Source organism: Eucalyptus grandis, chromosome 10 (assembly GCF_016545825.1).
Source record: "Eucalyptus grandis isolate ANBG69807.140 chromosome 10, ASM1654582v1, whole genome shotgun sequence".
NCBI lineage: Eukaryota > Viridiplantae > Streptophyta > Magnoliopsida > Myrtales > Myrtaceae > Eucalyptus > Eucalyptus grandis.
Window position 1 is genome coordinate 37,338,302 of NC_052621.1, and position 17,365 is coordinate 37,355,666.

Consider the following 17,365-nt stretch of genomic DNA (forward strand, 5'->3'; position numbering starts at 1 on the left):
ATGCGCTTAACGATGGTTCAACCACCATCTGCAGTTACGTTTTCATATGCTGTGTTTGTTCAACCCTTAAGGCAAAGTCAGTCCTATCCATTTTCAGTCTGTAGGCACTTTGCAGGAGGTTAGGTCCTTCCTCTTTACACGTCATGCAGATCTCACCCATGCGAAGGCAACGGTTAAGCGGAGGAGGTGGTTGTTGTATTTTTTTTTTTTTTTTTGGGTAGAGCATACCTGCTGGGCAAGAAGGCAGGGAAAAAGACCAAGAGCTGAGATTGGGCACTGGGCGTTGAATCTTTTGTTTGCTTTGGGAAAGAGTCACTTTGAGGATCTATATTATATTTATGGGAATACAATGTGTACAAGATTCACAGAACAGAACATCTGGAAAGAGAGATGACAACATGAAGATTGTCGGGTATAATTGAACATAACTAAGCAACATGTATGGATTGTGACTTTGCATATTAATTGATGGTTGCCAATCGAACAATCTCCATTGGATCGGCATACTATTGCACATTTCTTACTATGCTGTCATAAGCAATTATCATTGATTTCCTTCGCTGCTAAAAATCATAACCACTACAAATCCGATTCTCACTATCAAGCATCGAGCTTGCGGTAAATCTCATTATGACGCGAGTTTTGGTGGGTTATCCTTTAAGAAAAAGCAAAAAAGGGAAAAACCCTCTAAGGGGACGTGTGATTTCTGCTCATGTGGTCGTATTAGTCTTTACCATTTTCTATAGTCTCAAGGAGAGCGACCGCCCCTCACCATTGAAGGTCGCGACCAACATGGAGCAACGGATGAGGATGATGAGAGAAGCAGAGGAGGAACGAGCATTGGTAATTGCCATCCCTTTTAACGTTTGAACTCCTTATGGACTTCGCCTGTACTTCTAGGGTTTCTTCATCGCAAGAGGCTGAAGTCGAAGCGATTTTTCGTCTGATTATATTGTGAATTGATTACCACATTGACCCATGCCCGGGTTGGTTTGTTTTACCGATTTACCATCCTCTTTGGGCTCTCTTTTAAGATTATCGAGTGACTAATCTTTGGACCACCTCGTGTTCGGCTTGAACCGGGGAAGCTGGATCGGTGGATATCATTAGCACTTCCATTTTCTTCCTCTAATCTTTGAACGACCTTTTGCATTATAGATACTGACCCACTAAATAGAATTGATCACAACATTGACCCGTGCCTTGGTCGGTTATTTTACTGATTTAGCATCCTCTTTGGGCTCTCTTTTAAAATTATCGACCTCACATGTTCAAATTTGACTAGTCAACCAGGTTCAGGTGAAATCATTAGTGCTTCCATTTTCTCCCACTTGCCTTTTGCTTTTGTTGCATTCCAAGCACCTACGATAACCATCCGATCCCCTGAACATCCTCTTTAAGAAGTTACTTGGGCGGATTGACTCCAACTCGTGATTAAATGTTCGATTATGGCAATGCATCGAAAATGGGTGCATGTCATCTTTGTGAAGAAGTATCGGCATGGATTTGCGCCATTAGGGTTATTTCATGGGAAAATTATCAATTCAATTCTAAATTTATCGTAGGGTTGTCAATTCAACCACAAAATTTCCAATTTTGCCAATATAGTTCTAAAATTGCTAATGTGGCATCTAGTGATTACAAAAAATTACTATACATAGTTGAGTCAAATCCATGTAGTTTGGCTAGAATTATTCTTGGTATCCACTGCATACTAAAAGGTAAAAAAAATTTAATTAAGATTATCCAAATTAACTAAATATAATATAAGTCGATCATGAACATAAATCTAAACAAAGGACTATTATTCTCCATTAATAACTTATATAGTATATCAACGCATAAAATAATTTCCTATCCTGTAAATAATAAAACACATAAATATGATAGAGAGCCGCTTAGCTAGTACATTGAAGCAACGTAATTAAGGAGCGAAGTGAAAACTATACTCCGTATCCCCGACACCATTCCTCGTTCCACATTTAAATCTTTTCGCCTTCCTTTTCATCCTTTGGACGTGTAACCGTAGCCTTGAACTCTGCATATAGTTCCAATTCTCATAGGAAATAGATTATGCTACCAATTTTCGTAACTCTATCGTTATAATTAAAAGGATAAAAAAATATTGAAAACCTTAAACTATGTCTACTATAACACAATTACCTTAATTTATTTTTGGTGATATAAGAAACTTCAAACTATGACCTATTTAATCTATTTTTTTTTCTTGTGATATAAAAAACCCAAACTTGTATATGCATGATCAATCAAATGATTTTTCAGCCAAAATGGTATCATTTTTGTTTCACTCAAGCCATGTAGGTGCCGTTGTCAACGCAGTTTGCCTTCCACTGTCGTCCATGAAGGGAGATTTTTAATGGTGCTCATTGGCGGAATATTGACATATGGTAAATATGTCACACAAATACAAGTTTGAGATTTGAGGTGTTATAAAAAAAGTTCATAGTGGGTTTCATATCTTTAGAGGTTTTTTCCCTAATTAAATTTCCAATAGTCATCTAATAGAATGTCTCTATCCACTAAGGCTACGTTTGATAGTCTGAATTTAAGTTTGGATAGGATAGCAATATATCTTATTTGGTGTTTGGCAATGTCCTCTTAATTGGATAAACCTAGACATACCTAGATAAAATGCTAGATAAAAAATTTGGGCGTAGGGTTGGGATAAAGCTAGATTGGATAAAAAAATTTAAAATAACTTAACAACTTTTTTCCCACGATGGAGTGACGCAATTGGCTTCACTTGCCACAGCACAAGGACCACCTTCACAATAGTCGATCTCATTATTTCTGACTATCGTGCAATCATCATTGCCTTTAATCACCCCGATCATCATCGCCATTTGGCTGATTGTGCTTCGAGGGTGAAAATGAGAAGTTATACATTCCATGATCAACACCATTGAAGAACTCGAATTTTTCACGAGTGCGCTCGAAGTCCACGACAGAAATGTGGTGCCCCTCATTACGTTGCTGCCCCAGTGCTATCCACTAGTGGATCTCTGTCCAAGTCCTCTGCCATCCCTTTGACGTCAAGTGGCACTTGAGCTTCGTGCGAACGATCCACCACCCCGTTGACACCCTTCACCTCTATATTGGTCGCTGCTGCCTCGTCTACCAGATCGTTGCAGACGCTTCGCGATGCCCTTGGTGACCTGAGGCTTGTATTTGCCAGTGTTTGAATAGTCTCTGATACGGTGAAACTAAGCGAGGACTAAGATTTGGACATGGAGATGGCAAAATTGGCGATGAAGGAGATGAACTGGAGGGAGCAAGAGAGCGGGCTTGAGATGCTGGCAAGGGAGCTCAAGTGGTGAGATCTAGATATTACGGGAGATTGTGTTGGGCAAGTTGGAATTTTAAAGATTTTTTATTCCATCTTGGATTGTATCAAACATGTGATGGGATTTTCTACACTCCCAAAGATATTTGGAGGAATTCTAATATGATCTTATTATGTTCTATCCCAATTGAAATTCGGACGACCAAACACAATCTAAAAAAAAAAAAAAAAAAAAAAAAAGATTTCTATAATCCTTAATCCATGAATCGTCAATCTACCGCAAGTCCTGGAGGATCTAAGCTCAATCGTGGAGGATTTGTGCTAAGTGATTTGGCACAATTTGGTCGATTTAGTGGAGGTCTAGGATCTAAATTAATATGGCCATGTGTTACTGTGATTTGGCACCCCACCCACACCATTTGAATGGGGAAAATATCCAAAAAATTCTAAACTTATCGTATGACTAATTTAGTCCTAAAATTTTCAATTTGGTCAATTTAGTTTGTAACTTATTGACGATTTTCCAATGAAGTTATTTCAGCATTTTACTAGAAATCATTGACATGGGCATCAGTCATCCCATGTAGCACACTCGGACGATCGATGATAACGTGGATGATTTTTGCAATTTTCTTAAATATTTTGAATTTTTTTCCCTTTCCTTTTTCCTTCTTTTATTTGTTTTATTTTTTATTTTCCTTTTCGCCTATGGCTGAACGGGGACAGGAGGGGTGGCCGGCGAGGTCAAGGATGAGAACAAGGAGGTCAAGGAGGAGATTACAGCAGAAAATACAAATCCTAATGCGTGAAGCTATTCGGCCTCAGAAGTTGTGTACGAGTGAAAATTGAACCTCTGTAGCTTGAGACTCGAATGCGGGGTGACACTGGCCGTTTCAATTCAATAGATCTGCTAGAAAAGTTGCTGCTCAGCGGATTTGATAGAATGGATTTTTGGTTGGCGCGGACATTCTGTTTGCCAATTTCCTTCTGCAATGTCCTTGTTTTTTTGGTTGTATGAATGATATTTGACTGCTTATCACGTGGGTTAGGGAGATTCCAGATTACTGTATGAAAACTAGAACGACGGATTGCTTCATCGTGTATCACCCGGCATACGTCGTATTCGCAATCTTTTCTTCCATCATCGGGAAGAAGAGATTGTCGTTAAGGTTCTCGTGCTTGTTCGGCAGGCTAGCTTTGTGGGCTTATCTGCTTTGAGATAGGTCTGGGTTTTGTGCTCCCGACATGCACTTGAGATTGTTTAACCCCAACCTGCGGTTAAAGATCATATGCCGTGTTCGTTCTGTCACTTTAGGCAAAGCGGCGTGGTCCTATTTATGTTCAGTTTGCGGACACTTCGCAGAGGAGGTTATGTCCATCCTCTTTACATGTTGTGCAGATCTCGCCCGTATCGAGCCAACTATTGAGCGAAGGAGGTAATATTCTCGTTGAACGGTGATATAGTTCGAATTCAATCCGGATGGGGAATGAACGAGGCTAGCCGAAGTACATTTTTAAGCCCACAGCATGATCCGGTTCGAGGAGATGGGATAGTGACTCTCGCTGTGGCTAAGGAGTAAGATCCTCTCTGATTTCAGGGATATAGCTATATTTGCTCGTATAGAGTGCGAGAAGTGCAATAAGATGAGCAACTCAAGCCAGCCAGCCATGGCATGATTGCACATAAGAAAGCAACATCTATGGTTCGTGACTCCGTATATTAATTGATTTCGGTCGGATTGGCATACAATTGCCCATTTCTCATGAATAATTTTTGTTGTCACGTAAAAATCACATCTAGTGCAAAATAAGATTCTCCCAACGAAAACTAGTAGAAAAGAGGTAAAAGAGAAAGCCCTCGAGGTGTAATTTCTGGTCATGTGGTCATATTGGTTTTGACATTGTGAATTGGGGCTTGGCGAGCACGACTGCCGTCCACCCAATGGTGTGATGAACCTTGGGCTCCTCGTGCTGCAACAATCCATGCCACGGCGCAAGTTGAGAAACGGAGAGAGAACTTGCCGGAGTAGGGTGAAATTGGAACCTGCTGATCGGCGGAGCTTCGAGGGAGGAAGTCGAAGGTCATGACCAACATGGAGCAACAGATGAGGATGGCGATACAAGAAGAGGAGGAACGAGACTTGCTAATTGCCATCCTTCAAGTTTTGAGCTTGTTATGGACTTTTGGATGCGAGATGGTAAGGCACTCTTTGCAATTTATAATTAAGGATGAGATTGCCAAATGAGGTCATTCCTTATGAAGAAGCTAGGTGGGTTAGATATTGGCCACTATATAGTGAATTGATTACAAGATTGACCCATGTCTATATTGGTTTGTTTTACAGATTTAGCGTCCTCTTTGGGCTCTCTTTTAAAATTATCAAGAGACCAATCGTTGGAGGACCTCTCGCGTTCAACTTTAATTAGGGTCTTTGCAACGAAGGATGAGATTGCCAAATGAGGTCATTCCTTATGAAGAAGCTAGGTGGGTTAGATACTGGCCACTATATAGTGAATTGATTACAAGATCGACCCGTGTCCATATTGGTTTGTCTTACCGATTTAGCGTCCTCTTTGGGCTCTCCTTTAAAATTATCAAGAGACTAATCTTTGGAGGACCTCTCGCGTTCAACTTTAATTAGGGCCTTTGCTCGTTTTTGTTTTGGTAACAAAAAAAAAAAAACATTCACTATTAAAATGATACATGATAGGAAATCTCAAAACCTACAATAACAAGGCAGGCCTATAGAGTTCCAAAACAAATCAAACTAAAAATCAAGGCATATCATCGAAGTATGGTTAGTACAGATAATCAAAGGCTCATCCTTCAAGAATAGATCTGTAACTGCATATTATCATGATTCATGACAAGCATGCACCGAAAGGCAAGGCCCTTGCTCGTTTATCAAGCAGGTTCAGGGTGAAATCGTAACCACTTCCACTTTCATCCACTTCCATTGGATGACCTTTTACTTTTGTTGCATTCCAAGCGCCTAAAATAATTATCCGATCTACTTGCGGTGTGTTTCATCCGCGCGGTGTAAGATCTAGATTAATGCATTTGCATGCATGCTGAACATCCTCTCTAAGAAATTGCTTGGGCGGATTAACTCCAACTCGTGATCAAATGGTCGATTATGGCTATGCATCGAAAACGGGAGGCTTTGTGCGTCATTCTATTAAAGAAGTATTAGCAGTGATTTGTGCCATTAGTGTTTTCACAGGAAAATGACTAATTCAGTCCTCAACTAATCGTACGATTGTTAATTCAATCCCAAAATTTTCAATTTTGCCAATATAGTTTTAAACATTTTCGCAAAATTACAATATAATCCTTTTGGCTAATTACCGTCGAAAATTGCTGATGTGGCAATGTTCAGTCATGGCCAAAGATTACCAATTATGTTATATTAGTGAATCAAATCCATGTACTTTAGCAAGAATTATTCTTGGTATCCACTGCATACTAGAAGGTAAACATACTTTAATGAAGGTTATATGTATTTTCCCTGTTATAAGTTCTAAGAACATATCAATTTTGCATTATTCAAATACACAAAACCTAGAGAAGCTAACTCTAAAAATAATCAAAATTTACATCAAATTATAGTGATTCGGACCTCAAAACATAACCAAAATGTGTAAAATGATGAATTTCAATTCCGATTCTCATAATTTGTAATTATAATCAAGGAGCTGTATAAAAACTATTATTCTCCGTATCCCCATCACCATTCCTCGCTCCACACTTACATCTTTTCTCTGTATTTTTTTCTTTCATCCTTGAGTGTGAGACCATGACCTTGACATAGATACTCATTGGGTGTGTGACCTCTAACTCTGTTTTAATGATTTATATTGTTATCTGGAGCTTGTTTTGTTTTGAATTTGTCTAGGTTTTGTCTTGGGCCTGTAGTTGGATTGCGTGATTTTTCTCTTGTATTTTTGTGGAAATAAATGAAATATAATTTACGCATATACAATGCGTGCAGGGTTTACAAAACAGGACATTTGAAAAGAGAGATGACAACACTAAGATTGATGGGTATAATTGCGCATAAGTAAAGCAACATGTATGGATTGTGACTTCGCATATTAATTGATGGTTGCCAACCAAACGATCTCCACTGGATCGGCATACTATTGCACATTTCTTAATACGTTGTCATGACCGATTATCATCGATCTCCTTCACTACTAAAAATCATAACCAGTACAAATTCGGTTCTCGCTATCAAGCAACTAGCCTGCACTAAATCTTATTATAACGTGAGTTTCGGCGGGCTATACTTGAAGAAAAGACAGAAAAGGGAAAAGCATTTTTAAGGATGGTGTAATTTCTGCTCATGTTATCGTAGTAGCTCTACCATTATATGTACAATGTAGAGTCATGCCTACCGCTCCTGCCGGACCTGCCCTCCGCAAAGTAATGACGTTGAGAACCGTATGGGCTTCTTGTGCTGCAACAATCCATGTGACGGCCCAAGTCGAGAAACGCAGAGAGCACTTCGCTGGAGTAGGGCAAAATTGGAACGAGGAGTTTGCCGGAGCACTCGTCCAAAAATATCATCCACTTTCCCTCTGGTACCAAATCACCACTATGGGATCGACCACGTGAATATTATCCTCACCAACTTCGGGCAACTCCAAACTTAGGGCCGCCCCATGTGACATCCTAAATTTCCATTTCTATTTATTGTGTTAGTTCTGCGTCATATGGAAATACAATTTCATAGTAAAATTAAAATAAAACATCATTAGTATGTCAAGTATAGATTTTACGCGATATATATAATATTACAATATATAATATGATTTTGATATTAGATCTGGAGTACATTGGATTGCATAAATTACATGACCTTTTCATTAAGATAAAAACGAAAAAATTGCCATTGAATTGATGGAATAATACGAAATTGTCTTGGATGGTAAAATTATTATCCATTAAAAATGCCCAAAATGCCATTAGAATACAAACTTTAATTAAGTCTATTTATGAGTATAATTCTATCCACGTGATCACTTATATTTAATTTCAGTCACCTCTTGGACTCTCTCCCAATGCCACAACTTTACTAGCTACTCTTAGGACTATTTTACCCCAAGTTTTGCCAACAAAGTTAGCCACTTATAACTCAGTTATTGTCACATCTTCTTCATTTTCAATTATATGTTTGAAATATACAATTATATTATACATGACATCATCGTTTTTAAGTCTAACCCATTAATACTTAAATAAATGCAACTCAAATCAAGCTTCTCAATCATGCACTTGCCTTAGCCGAATCACGCTCTCTCTCGTCTTCCTCTCTTATAGCCACTTATCGCCAATTAATGTTGCTACATCTCCTAAATTCCCAACCATAAGTTTTAACAAAGAGATGGAATCACTTTAACATTGGTTAGTGTTAGTGCTAGTATGAACACCTAGAGGGGGGTGAATAGGTGTGAAGACAATTTTTCAAAAGATACAGTGGAAATATTTTGCTTCTAAAGCAGTCAAGAACAATGATTTTGAGCAATTTCAGACTTTAGCAGTTAAATAGAATTAAGAACAAAGTAAAGAGTTTAGGGAAGAGAATAATAACACATAAATTATAGTGGTTTAGCTTAGATCAAGCTTATGTCCACTCTCCACATTGACAACCTACTGGCTGGATTCTACTAAGAATCAAAAGAGATTTTACAGCTTTGGAATCTCGACTTCACAGTGAATAGTTTCTACTGGTCTCTCACGAAGTTTCGCTAAGTGTTTATCTCTTTTGTATACAACTTGAGCTCGTAATATCGAATGACAAGAAAATGATAAGCTTCAGATTTTGAAAATTTTCTTTCATGCACACTATCGAACAATTAGAGAGTCCGCCTTAAATACTCCTTCATGCCTTCACGACCGTTGGCACTTACCAAAGGAATTCTTCCAATCTACCCATTGGACATAATTAATCAAGGAGATCTCGAGTCGTTTGAAGATTGTGATGAAAGTCCGTCAATACTGTTCACCCATACAATCAGGATCTTGGTTTCCATAAGTAGATTTTTTCTGTATTTACTTGCAATCCGAAAAGATTTGATTTATCTAAATTGATTTCAATAAAGATAATCAATCTCGTAGGTGATATATTCAACTAGAAAGCCATCTATAAGCCATACGAATCAAACTCCTGAAGAAATAACAAAATTTCGCATCTAGATAAGTCTTCATTCTTCAGTAGCGTTCAGTCTAGAATTTGTTAGTGTGGGCAGACTTTGACACAAAGTCTGGGAGACTTTAGACTTTATCACAAAATCTGGTCATCTTTAGACTTTGACATAGAAGTCTGAAAATCTTCAGAATAGATTTTGAATAAGTTTTGTCAACTTCAAATCCAAGGAATTTTTCCAACGGTTAATTGATACATTGAATGTTAGAAATCGGAGACATATTTCCGATTTCATTTCCAACCATCATCTTTCTCCCTTTTAACTCATTTATCATTCTTGTGCTTGTCTACTAAAGAGTCTTACCCCTTAAACCTATTTGAATCCTTAATTTTTGGAAATATGAAAGGTAAGATGAAGAGATTTGGTGTTGGTAGTTGTTTGTAAAACAAACTAAGAGGTACCTTATCTCATACCAAAAAGATATGAGCGATGGCTACAAATTAAGAGATTGCTTGTTCCATATTGATAAGGTATGAGGGACTGTTATTTTTTTGAACGATTATTTTTTATTTTTATTAATTATTTTTTATTTTTATTTTTACTTTGCCTAATAGTTAATAGGTGCTCCCACAACTTTTGTAAGGTTGTTTTTGTTCGGACATAACTTCTTAACTTTTGAAAGGTTGTATACATTCAAACATATTTATTCGCTAATATGTATTCAATATTTCTGTTTATTATTTTTCATTTCTCTCAAAAAAAGATATACACCATTCTTTTCAATTGTATTCTCGCTTGAGAATTTATTGTATCTTGAAGGATTTTTGCCAATGACCATTAGCAATATCGTGAGGCAAATAATTATTTAAAATTGTGTATTCATACCTCAAAATCATATTCTATTCTTCTCGATTGATTTTTTCCCAACAATTTTAAGGAATTATTTATGCAACAATGGAGTCAAAGTCAATCAAAGTTATAGTCAAGACATGGTGAGATCGAACTGGTTTGATGGGAACGATTTTGCTGGTTGGAGGGACAAGATGATGTTTCTTCTCACTACTTTGAAGAATTCCTACATTCTGGATCCCAATTTGATGCCTATAGGACACTCGAAAGGAGGACAGCCAAGTGTAGAAGCCACTAAAAGGGCCAACAAAGAATATAAAAAAAACGTGAATATAATTAATTGCATTGTCGTGGGCACATTTTGAACACACAATATGATCGTCTATAAGATTTATTCATTGAGATGAAGTCTGCTAGAGACATATGGAATGTACTTGAATTCAAATAGTAAGTGGCGAAGCAAGGTACCAATAAATGTTCGATTGCAAAGCATTTTGATTTTGAATTTGTTGATACAAAACCCTTGTTGAAACAAGTCCATAAATTGCAGGTGCTTGTCAATAAAATTCATATCCTCATGATTGACATTCCAAAACCCTTTCCAGTAGAAGTGATTATTGTAAAATTGTCTCCAAATTATAAAAGACTTATGGAAAAAGGTCGCTTGGCCTCGGCGAGGCTCGATCTCACTGTCGCTGGGCATTATACCAAAAGATTTGGGTATCACTGGGTGGGTTATGGACCATAAGCACTCACATGAAAGTTATGGTTCAGTTGCCTGCCGCCTGAAAATCAGGCTTTCAAGCTCCTCCACCACAAATCATGGAGGATCGCGATTGAATCAACTTGTGCACATTCAGATGTTGATGTGTTGGTTCAATTTGGCACCCCACCCACACCCTTGAACTAAGCACACCCTTGAACTAAGCATGCGCGATATGATAATGCGGAAGACCAAAAGCTCTTCAACCAATCTTACTCACAACCCACGCAAAGAGGGTTTTGAGGACTGTTAAGACCACTGTATTTCTATGGGTTCTTTGTTCTTTGATCCACGTCTAATGGACAATACTAACTTATAATACGCATATTTCCATCGTGAAGAATCATAAATTTCGAATAAGATGGCCCATGTCGTAAGAATAGTAACGTTTAAACACGGGTTCCATCAGTCCGCACTAAACCAAAGAACATCCTTAATATAATTTCCAAGTGAATCAATGGAGTGAAAGCCACATACTTGAGATCGAGAAATAAGCATGTCAACTCATCAAAGGATTCAAAAGAATCTGTTCTAGAACTTCAAAGCAGAAAAATCGGCGAATAGATTAATGCGGAGATCTTTATATTCTTGCAGTTACACGCTACTTCCAAGCATCGAAATGTTCTCCATAATCTTAATTTAGACCGAGGCTTTCTTATACATTGATGGATAACTAGAGATAAAGAGGTTTGCGATTCATATGATCCGCTATTATGCGTCTCTAAGCCTTGCCAGGACATTTTATTCTTTATAACTTGGCTGTGAGCTTCCATCGTCATTCAAGTCAAGGATGTCCTGCAACAAACATCATGTTAAAGGAAATATGTTTATATTACCATTTTTAGAAATTCATCCTACATTAATACACAAAAGAAACATTTAGGTACACTCATAGTGTAATTTTTATCCACCTAAGTGAATCACCACATATGCCTAATGTTATGAATTTCCTCATTTTGATATAACTTCTCATGTGGTTATTGATTTGAGAGGACAAGAATGTCATCTTTCGATAGCAACTATAAATATCTCTCGACATACTCGTTTTGAAAGGAAGAAAGTACTCACTACATCCTGGGCCCGTATGTGGGAAATCTGGATTGGCAGCACCTACAACATCCATAATTTGCTAAATTTTACTTAAATCTATTCACAAACTCGTTAATGCTATTAAAGTGCCAATTACCAAATCAGCCTTGGCGATTTGATATTTCAAAAAAGTGAACATAAATCAAATCACAATGATTCAGATATTTAGATTCGAGCAGAAATAACTAATGAACTGAACTCACATATACATGATACACTGCATAAATCGTACAACTAGTGTTAAACTACGCATCTATCTATGACTTTTATGTATATCCAAGGGAACGTGCTGAGAAGTAAGAAGAAAAAACTAGAGAGGAAGGCTGACCACCGCATATGGGGCGACGCCGGGAGCCTCAATTTGACTAATAATAACTACCGAACTGAATTCATACATAATAAACAACAAAAAATTGCACCACTCATGTTCGACTCCACATCTATGACGTTATATATATCAAAGGGAATAAGCTTAGAAGTAAGAAGAAATACTAGAGAGGAAGACTGACCCCGCACGGGCCAGGATGTAAGGGCGTGAGCAAGTGAAGGGTCATGAAAATCAAGAGGAAGCACAAAATTCTGATAAGAGAGGAGGAGGGAGAAGAAAGCAGTTTTGCCATTGCTTTTGAGTTCTTTCAAGCGCTTTCCTTTTTTTTTTTCCATGTATGTATATATAAGCCCCACAAGAATCATTAGTCATAACATTAGATGGACAACAACAACATCGTACTTTAATTACTTGGGACGCAGCACCCATGACTCTGGCCCCTGGCTTTTGAACAGGTCAACCAGTAAATGCGTAAGAGACGTGCTCAATGAGTGAATCTCCCCAAGTCCTCTCACACCAATTTCATCCCGTTCAAACTCGGGATATGTCAAAAAAGTGAAACATAATTCAAATCGCAACTATTCAGATATATGGATCCGAGTATGAATAACAACCGAACTGAACTCACATATACGTAATACACAGCATAAATACAACTAATGTTTGACTTCACACCTGTCGATGACTTCTATGTATATCCAAAGGAACGAGCTTAGGAGTAAGAAGAAATAACTAGAGAGGAAGACTGACCGCTGCATACGGGGAGACGACTTACTTCTCTCCCTGTAGCTCGTGCGAGCAAGTGAAGGGTCATGAAAATCAAGAGAAAGCACAACATTCTGATAAGAGAGGAGGAGGAGAAGGACGAGGAGAAGGAGGGAGAAAGCAGTTTTGCCATTGCTTTGAGTTATTTCGAGCTCTTTCCTATTTTTGCATGTCTATGTATATATAAGCACTACAAGAATCATTACTCATAACGTTGTGTGAACAACAACGTCGCACTTAATTACTTGGGATGCAACACCCGTGACTCTGGGTCTCTCTGGCTTTTGAACAAGTCAACAGCTAAATGCGTCGGAGACGAGCTGAAAGAGTGAACCCCGCCAAGTGCTCTCACGTCAATCTCATCCCGTTCAACCTCGGGCCACGTTCACAAAGCACTCCCAAAACACTATTAATTTGATCTTATATAACAAAAGAACGTCATTTTTTTCTTCTTTTTTTTCCAAAATATAGATTATATATATCATAGAAGAAAAGAAGAAGCCGAGATCTAGGGATATTAAAAAAAAAAAAAAAAAAAACCGTTCAAACTGAAAATTTCGAGTTGGATTTCCTTACGTTTTGGGTAACAAGTAAAACAATGGATTTTTGATGGTTCGGTTCGCTCATAAAATCAACTCTAAACACTTAATTAAACGAAAGAGTGATGGTGCAATTTGCACCACGTATTTTGCCGAGGACTTTGGATGACTTGCTTGTCCGGTCCATAGGATATCAAGAAAGATCCCCCTCAGTGAAAAAGATATTGGCTACTAGAGGTCGCCACATCTGACTTTTGCTATTACTCTGTACTACTTTGCTCTGCTCCCGCTGCTCTATTTCAATTTCTTCTCTCAATGGAAATGAAAGAAATAAATGAACGAAGCACAGAAAACATAAAACATAAAATCTCAAGTTGGTCTCAACTTTAGAGTACCAAATGAAACTATTCTTACTGATGAAGAAGAAGAAATAAACTCCCCCCACCTTTTTTTATTTTTATTTCAATCACGCCAATGAACTCATAAAAGAAAAAAAAACACAGCTTCTTCCCTTCTTGATCTCCTAACTCAGAAATTGTATTCAAATAGACTTGTATGATCTCACAATTTACATAAAGAAAGAAAAATCATATGTATTTCCCTTGGCTTGAATAGCTCGACAAAAAATTAGAAAAGGATAGCAAAAATGAATGGAAGAAAATGAACGCTAGCCAATAATTTCCTTGAGCTGAGAGAGAGAGAGAGAGAGAGAGAGAGAGAGAGAGAGAGAGAGAGATAAACACATAATTAATTGAAAGGGTGGCGGTGCAATCTACACCACATATTTTGTCGAAGACCTTGGATGACTTGCTTGTTTGGTCTAGTAGGATATCAGGAAGGACCCCTCAATGAAAAAGATATTGGCTACTTGAGGCCGCTACTTCTGACTTTTGCAATTACTCTACACTCCTTTGCTATGCTCTCGCTACTCTCTTTCAATTTCTTCTCTCAATGGAAATGAAAGAAATAAATGAACAAAGCACATAAAACATAATAGCTCGACAAAAAATCAGAAAAGAATAGCAAAAATTAATGGAAGAAAACAAATGCTAGCCAGTAATTTCCTCAAGCCAAGAGAGAGAGAGAGAGAGAGAGAGAGAGAGAGAGAGAGAGAATTATATGAAAGAGTGACGGTGCAATTTGCACCACATATTTTATCGAAAACCCTGGATGACTTGCTCGTCTGGTCCAGTAGGATATCAAGAAGGATCCCTCTCGGTGAAAAAGACATTGTCTACTTGAGACCACCACATCTGATTTTTGCTATTACTTTGCACTAATCTGCTCTGCTCTGCTCTCGCTTCTCTCTTTCAATTTCTTCTCTCGATGGAAATGAAAGAAATAAATGAACGAATCACAGAAAACATAAAACAAAATATCTCAAGTTGGTCATAACTTCAGAGTGCCCAATGAAACTATTCTTATTGACGAAGAAGAAGAAATAAATTCCCCCCACCCTTTTGATTTCAATTGCGCCAACGAACTCAGAAAAGACAAAAAAACACAACTTCTTCCCTTCTCAATCTCCCAACTTTGAAATTGTATTCTAATAGACTTGTATGATCTCATAATTTACATAAAGAAAGAAAAATCTATGTATTTTTCTTGGCTTGAGTAGCTTGACAAAAAATCAGAAAAGAATAGTAAAAATTAATGGAAGAAAACAAATGCTAGCCAATAATTTGCTTGAGCCAAGAGAGAGAGAGAGAGAGAGAGAGAGAGAGAGAGTCCTTGGGGAGGCAATAACTTGTGCTCCATGATTCCATGTTTGCTCTATACCTTTAAGGTTTCGTTCGTTTCAAGAAAAATATAGCGTTTTTGCAAAATGTTCTTTAGAAAGTCATTTTAAAGTAATCATATTTTCTGTTGTTCGGTTAAAACTTGAAAAATGAACTGTAAATTATTTTTTGGTATTCAGTAAGGAAAATCTTTTCCTCCATGCATATGGGCGACTCCATGGGCCTCGTGCGAGCAGGTGACCTGAAACACATAACTGAATATGCTTCGAAACCAAAATAATCGGAGTAAAATGCTAAACACGTTGACGAACATAGAAAAAGGAACCACAACTTTCTTGCCGGCTTGTCCAATTTTCGACCCTCCATCTGCGGTCGTCTCCATTGTCGCCTTTGATCCCGTCGAATATGCCGTCGTCTCCATCGTGGCCTTCAATCCCGTTGGATATGCCGGTGTCGTGGCCTCTACCGTCATCCTCACCGCCTCTGTTGTAGCTGATGTAATATGAGCGCGGAATCTAACCGGAACTCAGGTCTCGCCGGCTTCTTCCTGTTCTTTGTGCCGGGGTGACATACTTCACCGAAAGGAGAATTCGATCCGGGTAGGGAATGAACGAGGCTAGCCAAAGTATACTTTTATGCCCGCAATACAGTTTGGGGAGATGGGATAGTGACTCTTGCCGTGGCTAAGGAATAACATCCTATCTGATTTCAGGGGCAGCTATATTTGCTCAAATAGAGTGTGAGAAGTGCAATAAGATGAGCCACTCTAACTCAAGTCAAGCCAGCCATGGCGTAATTGCACGTGAGAAAGTGATATCTGTGATTCGTGACTCCATATATAAATCGACCTCGGTCGAATTGGCGTATTATCGCACATCTCTTATGAATGATTTTCATCGTCACATAAAAATTATTCTTGAAGAAAAGACGTAAAAGAAAGAGCCCTCATATGGGAGGTGTAATTTCTGCTCATGTGGTCCTTTTAGTTTTTAACGTTATGAGTAGGGGCTCCAGGAGAATGACCGCCATCAGCAGGTGTATAGCCACTCGGAGCTGTAGGGCCACGATGAAAACCTTCCTGTCCTTGTGCTGCAACAATCCATGCCACGGCGCAAGTCGAGAAACAGAGAGAGAACTTGCCGGAGTAGGGCAAGACCGGAACCCACGGATCAGCAGAGCTTCGAGGGAGGGAGCCGAAGGTCATGATCAACATGGAACAACAGATGAGGGTGACGATACGGGAAGAGGAGGAACGAGCCTTGCTCATTGCCATCCTTCAAGTTTTGACCTTGTTATGGACTTCTGGGATGCGAGATGGTAAAGTACTAGTTGCAATTTATAATGACAGATGAGATTGCCAAATGAGATTTATTCCTTATTTGAGTGGGGCACGAGTTTGACGAAGAAGCTAGGTGGGTTAAATACCGACCCACTATATAGTGAATTGATTACAACATTGACCCATGCTCGTGCTGTTTTTTTTTTGGCTCTCTTTTAAGATGCCATTTGTTTCATGAAAAATAAGTTATTTGGAAAATATTTTTCTAAAAATTATCGCTTATATTGTTTACAAACATAAATAAACGAAGAATATTTTCATTGTTTACGAAAATATCGAGACATAAATTGTTATCGGTAATAAAGTCATTTTTCATCGATATTAGTTGAAGGATGAGATTGCCAAATGAGATTTATTCCTTATTTGAGTGTGGCACGAGTTTGACGAAGAAACTAGGTGAGTTAGATAGCTAGGGGTGAGCGGTTCCCAGTTCCGGTTCGGTTACATGCTAACCCAACCTACCTCCTTGGTACACGTTCCAAAAATTTGGAACACCTGAA

The 17,365-nt window shown here is 38.3% G+C and overlaps 1 long non-coding RNA gene across 2 annotated transcripts; it reads right to left on the reverse strand.

Annotated features, from left to right (window-relative positions):
* Positions 1 to 11,543: 11,543 nt before the first annotated feature.
* On the reverse strand, positions 11,544 to 15,872 carry LOC104423184. Of its 2 annotated transcripts, XR_005546911.1 has the most exons (4): positions 15,858 to 15,872; positions 13,234 to 15,767; positions 12,135 to 12,176; positions 11,544 to 11,861 (listed from the first exon to the last, which is right to left on the reverse strand). It is a non-coding gene; the product is annotated as an uncharacterized LOC104423184 (long non-coding RNA). The 2 variants fall into 2 exon arrangements; XR_005546912.1 differs by lacking the exons at positions 12,135 to 12,176; positions 15,858 to 15,872 and having other exon boundaries at positions 13,234 to 13,524.
* Between the last annotated feature and the right edge of the window lie 1,493 nt (positions 15,873 to 17,365).